This window comes from Capricornis sumatraensis, chromosome 2 (genome assembly GCF_032405125.1).
Source record: "Capricornis sumatraensis isolate serow.1 chromosome 2, serow.2, whole genome shotgun sequence".
In the NCBI taxonomy this organism is placed as follows: Eukaryota; Metazoa; Chordata; class Mammalia; order Artiodactyla; family Bovidae; genus Capricornis; species Capricornis sumatraensis.
Window position 1 is genome coordinate 164,918,756 of NC_091070.1, and position 6,000 is coordinate 164,924,755.

Below are 6,000 nucleotides of genomic sequence, written 5' to 3' on the forward strand. Positions count from 1 at the left end.
GAACTTATCAGAAAAAGGAATGTATTTTGATAGCTAATAGAATTAATGAAAATTCTGAAGAACCATTCCAGAAGAATGGTAAAATTAAAAAAAAATAAATAAATTAGAGAACAGGGGACATTGCTTAAGCTATGTTTCAGGACTCTGTGGCCAGGAGGCACAGCTGGTAACCTGGATGCTGGATGCTTGATTTCATTTCTACACCCCTACCACTGCACAAATAATCTCTAATTATTCTCGGTAGAAGTCTGTGGAACTTCCACAGACTCCAAATCTTAGATGAAAGCATCTGATTTTTTCAGTGCAAGTTTAATGCCCATACTCTGGGTACCAGGAGACAAGGAGAAGGAATATTGTTGCACTTCCTTCTACTGTGTGTATTGGAGCCCAGTCACCAATCAAGATTTAAACAATATAAGATTTTACCAAATTGAGAGCTCAAATTTTGGCAGCCAACAACAACAACGAAAAAAAACCAAAAAAGACCTCATAATTTGTTGACACTTGAGCTATAACCTAGATGTAGGAAAAGACTGCCTTTTAGAGATTAGAAATAAGTGTGAGGAATGCCAAATACAAAGGCAGGAATGATTTGAAGCATTCAACAGCAAAAATGGAGACCAGAGTTTATAGAACAACAGATTATAAACACTATTTTTGAGATAATCATATTATGGGAAATCCTTCTATATTTAACACTTAAAGAGTATTTTAAATAAGTGTTTATTATGTATATTATTTCCTTATATAAACATAATAAAAGCTTTTTTATTTTGAATCAATTGCAATCATCTGTTTTCAGTTTTGCTTGATAAACATGGTAATAGGCATTGATTTTTTATATTAAATTCTTTGTTTTAAAATACTTTTCAATTTGATTCCCTATTATTTTGTTCATACATTAAAATCTAGTCAAAAGAAAGAACACATTTTATGTTTCTGCTGTATCATTTTTTTAAGGATAATTAAAACGAGCCTGGATTTATAAACTATTTTGAAAATATTTTCTTTTTTGTAATCTGGAGCAAATTCTATAGAATGGGATACACACACACACACACACACACACACACACATGTATGTATATACCTATATTTTTAATTTGAAAATTATTTCTCAAAACTGTGTGCAGTTTCCATAATCTAATTCATATGTTTCATTGACTACTGACTGGGAATGATTGACAGGTATGAGCTCTAGTGACACCTTCCTACATCCCCCCAGGCAGACCTTAAGGGAGCTTCAAGTAACTATAGGAGTCAGAGGGTAAGTTTGGGGACCTCCAAACTCTCTCTGCTTTTAGTAGTACTATTATCACTATTGTGTCAGGATTCAGTTTTCAGAAATGGCCATAAGTCTTGCTTGACCTGGATCTATTGACTTACTTAACTGAGATCTTTCAGAGTATTGCCGCCAGTTAGATGAGAATGCTCATAACTGATTCCAAAGTAATTGCATATTTGATTAATTGTTTCCTTCATTGACTGATGCACTCATTCAGCAATAATTCATGAGGTTTCTTTCTGTTCCATGAGTACAGCCGTGGAGTCTGTCTCAGATTGATTTCTGACCCAAATGCTTACTAGTTCTGTACCCTGGGGAAAATTACCTAACTTCAGTGGGTCTCAGTTTCTACATCACAAAATGAGGATTAAAAACATCAAACTCATAGAGTTTTGCTTTAATTTTATAGCAATTATATGATAAATTACATTTCTTTTGGCATATAGTTATAGAAAATTGAGTACATTATAACTACTGTGAAAACTATAATACAGATCAGTCCCATAATTTCCCCTCTCTCTGTTATCTATTTATATTCATACCTTACCCTCACAATGAACTCCTGACAACCACTGATCTTTTTTATAACCCTATATTTTTAAAAACATTATACAAATACCCAAATGAAATGATGCAACTTATAGATTTTTGAGACAGGCTTTTGCACTTAGCATAATCTTTGAGGTCCATATAGTCTGTTTTGTACATCAATTAGTCTTTCTTTTTTACAGATGAATAGTATTCCATGGTTTAGATGTACCACTATTTTTTAAAAATCCTTTAGCTCATTGAAGGACATTTTTGTTATTCCCATCTATATCTAAGAGAGAGATTAATGAATTATACTGATGGCCCAAACTGCTTCCAGAGGGGCTGTCCCATTTTATATTTCCACCAGGAATGGATGGGAGTTGATTTCCATTCTCCTTGCCACTTGATGGTGACATCATCTTTTTTAGGCATTTTAATAAATATAGTGACCATTCATCATGGTTTAGTTCACATTGATCTAGTGGCTAATGATGCAGAATATCTTTAATTGTATTTGTTCATTATCTGTATATTCCTTTTTGTGAATTGTTTGTTCAAGTCTCTTGCTTAATTTTAGTTGAATTATTCAATATTTTACTGTGAATTTGTTTTTAATAAATAATCTTTATTTTTGAGAGAAGTTTTAGATTCACTGGTGGTTCAGTCATTAAAGAGTCTGCCTGCAATGTGGGAGACCTGGGTTCAATCCCTGGGTTGGGAAGATCCCCTGGAGAAGGAAATGGCAACCCACTCCAGTACTCTTGCCTGGAGAATTCCGTGGACAGAGGAGCCTGCTGGGCTACAGTCCATGGGGTCACAAAGAGTCGGACGTGACTAAGTAACTAACTTTCCCTAACTTTTCCTTTTTTTTAAGATTCACAGAAAATTTGAATGGAAAATACAGAGAGCTCCCAAATACCACACATCCATACACATACGCAGCCTCTTCTACTGTCACTGATCCCTATGACAATGGTACATTTATTACATTTAGTGAACCTACATAGACACAGCCTAATCCTCAAAGTCTCTAATGTACCTTAAGCTTCATTCCTGGTGTTGTACATTCTACAGTTTTTGACAAATGTATAATGACATATATTCATCATTGTGGTGTCATACAGAATATATTTAGTGTCCTGAAAATTCTCTCTGCTCTGCCTATTTGTCTCCCCCTTCCCACTGTCCCCTGACAAACACTAATCTTTTTACTGTCTCTATAATTTTGCCTTTTCCAAAACTTCAAAGTTGGAATCATACAGTAAATACCCTTTTCAGATTGACTTCATTTACTTGGTAATTGATGACTCATTTCTTTTTTTAATGCCAAATAATGTTTTAGTTACTAGATGAACCACAGTTTATTTATCCACTCACCTACTGAAGGAAATCATGGTTGCTTCCAAGTTTTGGCAGTTATAAACAAAGCTGCCATAAAGAGACATGTGCATTTTTGTGTGAATGTAAGTTTTCAGTTCTTTTGGGGAACTACCCAAAAGGTCATATGGTAACAGTATGATTAAATTTGTGAGAACCTCCAAACTATCTTCCAAAATGGCTGTACGATGGTACATTGTACATTCCCACTAGCAATGGATAAAAGCTTCTGTTCCTTCACTTTATCACAAGAAGTTGAGGTTGTCAGTGTTTGGATCTGTTCATTTAATAGGTATATAGAGGCTTTTCATTGTTGTTTTAATTTGCAATTTCGCAGCAACACACCATGTTGAACATCTTCTCATAGTTGTAGTTATCATCCATGTATTTTCTTTTGTGTAGTGTCTCTTAAAGTCGGTGCCTTGTTTTTAACAGGGGTTTGCTTTCTTATTGCTGAGTTTTAAAGTATTTTGTATACTTAGGACAACAATCTTTTATAAAATATATCTTTTGTAAATATTTTCTTCAAATCTGTGATTGTCTTCTCATTCTCTTATCATTATCTTTCTTATAGGTTTATAATTTTAATGAAGTATAGCTTATCAATTGTTTCTTTCATGGATTGAGTGTGCCCTTGGAATTGTATCTAAAATGTCAGTGGCATAACAAAAGTAATCTAGGTTTTATTTAATGTTCATTGCTTGGAATTTTATTAGTTTGTATTTTACATTTAGTTCTATCATTCATTCTGGGTTAATCTTTTTAAGGATGTAATGTCTGTTCTAAAACCATTCTAGTTTATTTTACATGAAGATGTCCAGTTGTTCCCACAACATGTGTTAAAAAAAAACAATATTTTTTTCTCCAATGTATTGTCTTTCCTCCTTTGTCAAGTATCAGTTAACTATATTTATGTAAGATATATGTTTTCTATTTTATTGATTTACATTTCTGTTCTCTCTCCAGTACCACACTTTCTTGGTCACTGCTGCTTTGTACTATGTCTTAAAACTGCATGGTGTCAATCTAATTTTGCTCATTTCCTTCAATATTGAATTAACCATTCTGGGTCTTTTGTCTCCCCATATAACTTTAAAATCAGTCTGTCAATTACTGCTGAATTTTGAAACTTCCTTATATATGCAGATAATAGATTCATTGTAGATTGTGTAATTTGTAAATGTTTCCTCCCAGTCTAAAGCTTGTCTTTTCATTTTTTTAAGAGTGCCATTCTCAGAGTAAAATTTTTAATTTTAATGAAGGCCAATTTATCAATATTTTATTTTGTAAATCATGATTATAGGGTCATATGTAGATTTTTGTCCTTTTTAAAAAAATTTAAATTTTACATTTAAATTTATAATTCACTAGATTTAATTTTTTTAAAGGTTGTGAGAATTGGGTTGAGGTTCATTATTTTGAATATCTATTCCAGTTATTCCCACATCATTTGTCAAAAAACTATTTTTACTTACTGAATTGTACCTGAATTTTGTCAAAAATCAATTGGGCATATTTCTGTGTATCTATTAATGGAATCTCTTTCCCTATATATCTATCTTTTTACCAATTCCAGACTGTCTTGTTAACTGCAGTTGTGGAATACATTATAAAATCATGCGGTGGTAATCCTTCCACTTTACTTTTTTTTTTTAATGGCAGGTAGGCTAGTTTTTTCCTTTATTTTTCATATAAACTTTAGAATAAACTTACCCAAATATAGTCTTGCAAGTTTTTCTTAAATTTGAATTATATTATATTTACATATTAATATGTTTAACTGACATCTTTACTATGTTAAATCTTCCAATTTCTGAACACAGTACATCTCTTAAATTATTTCAGTCTTTTTTTAGAAAAATCATTTATCAGTATTTTTTAGTATTTTTCAGAATGAAGATTCTACAAATTCTGCATGATCCAATGAATGTTGGCAATTTGATGTCTGGTTCATCTGCCTCTTCAAAATCCAGGTTATATATCTGGAATTTCTTGTTCACATACTGCTGAAACCTAGCTTGAAGGATTTTGATCATAACCTTGCTAGCATGTGAAATGAGAGCAGTTGTACTGTAGTTTGAACATTCTTTGACCTGTTCAGTTGGGATTGGAATGAAAATTGACCTTTTTCAGTCCTATGGCCACTGCTGAGTTTTCCAAATTTGCTAACATATTGAATGTGGCACTTCAACAGCATCATCTTTTAGGATTTTAAATAGCTCAGCTGAAATACCCTCACTTATATTTGTTTTGTTTGTTATAATACTTCCTAAGGCCCACTTGACTTCACACTCCAAGACATCTGGCTCTAGGTGAGGAGCATACCATCATGATTATCCAGGTCATTAAGATCTTTTTTGTATAGCTCTTCTGTATATTCTTGCCACCTCTTCTTAATCTCTTCCACTATATCTTTACAGTTTCTGTCCTTTATTCTGCCCATCCTTGCATGAAATATTCCTCTGATATTTCCAGTTTCTTGAAGAGATCTCTGATCTTTCCCATTCTATTGTTTTCCTCTATTTCTTTGTATGGTTCATTGAAGAAGACCTTCTTATCTCTCCTTGCTATTCTCTAGAATGCTGCATTCAGTTAGGTATATATTTTTTTCCTTTCTCCCTTGCCTTTCATTTCTCTCCTTTCCTCAGCTATTTATAAAGCCTCCTCAGACAATCACTTTGCCTCTTGCATTTCTTTTTGTTTGGTATGGATTTTGTCTCTGCTTCCTGTACAATGTTCAAACTTCTATCCACAGTTCCTCTGGCATTCTGTCTATCAGATATAATCCCTTGCATCTATTCATTACCT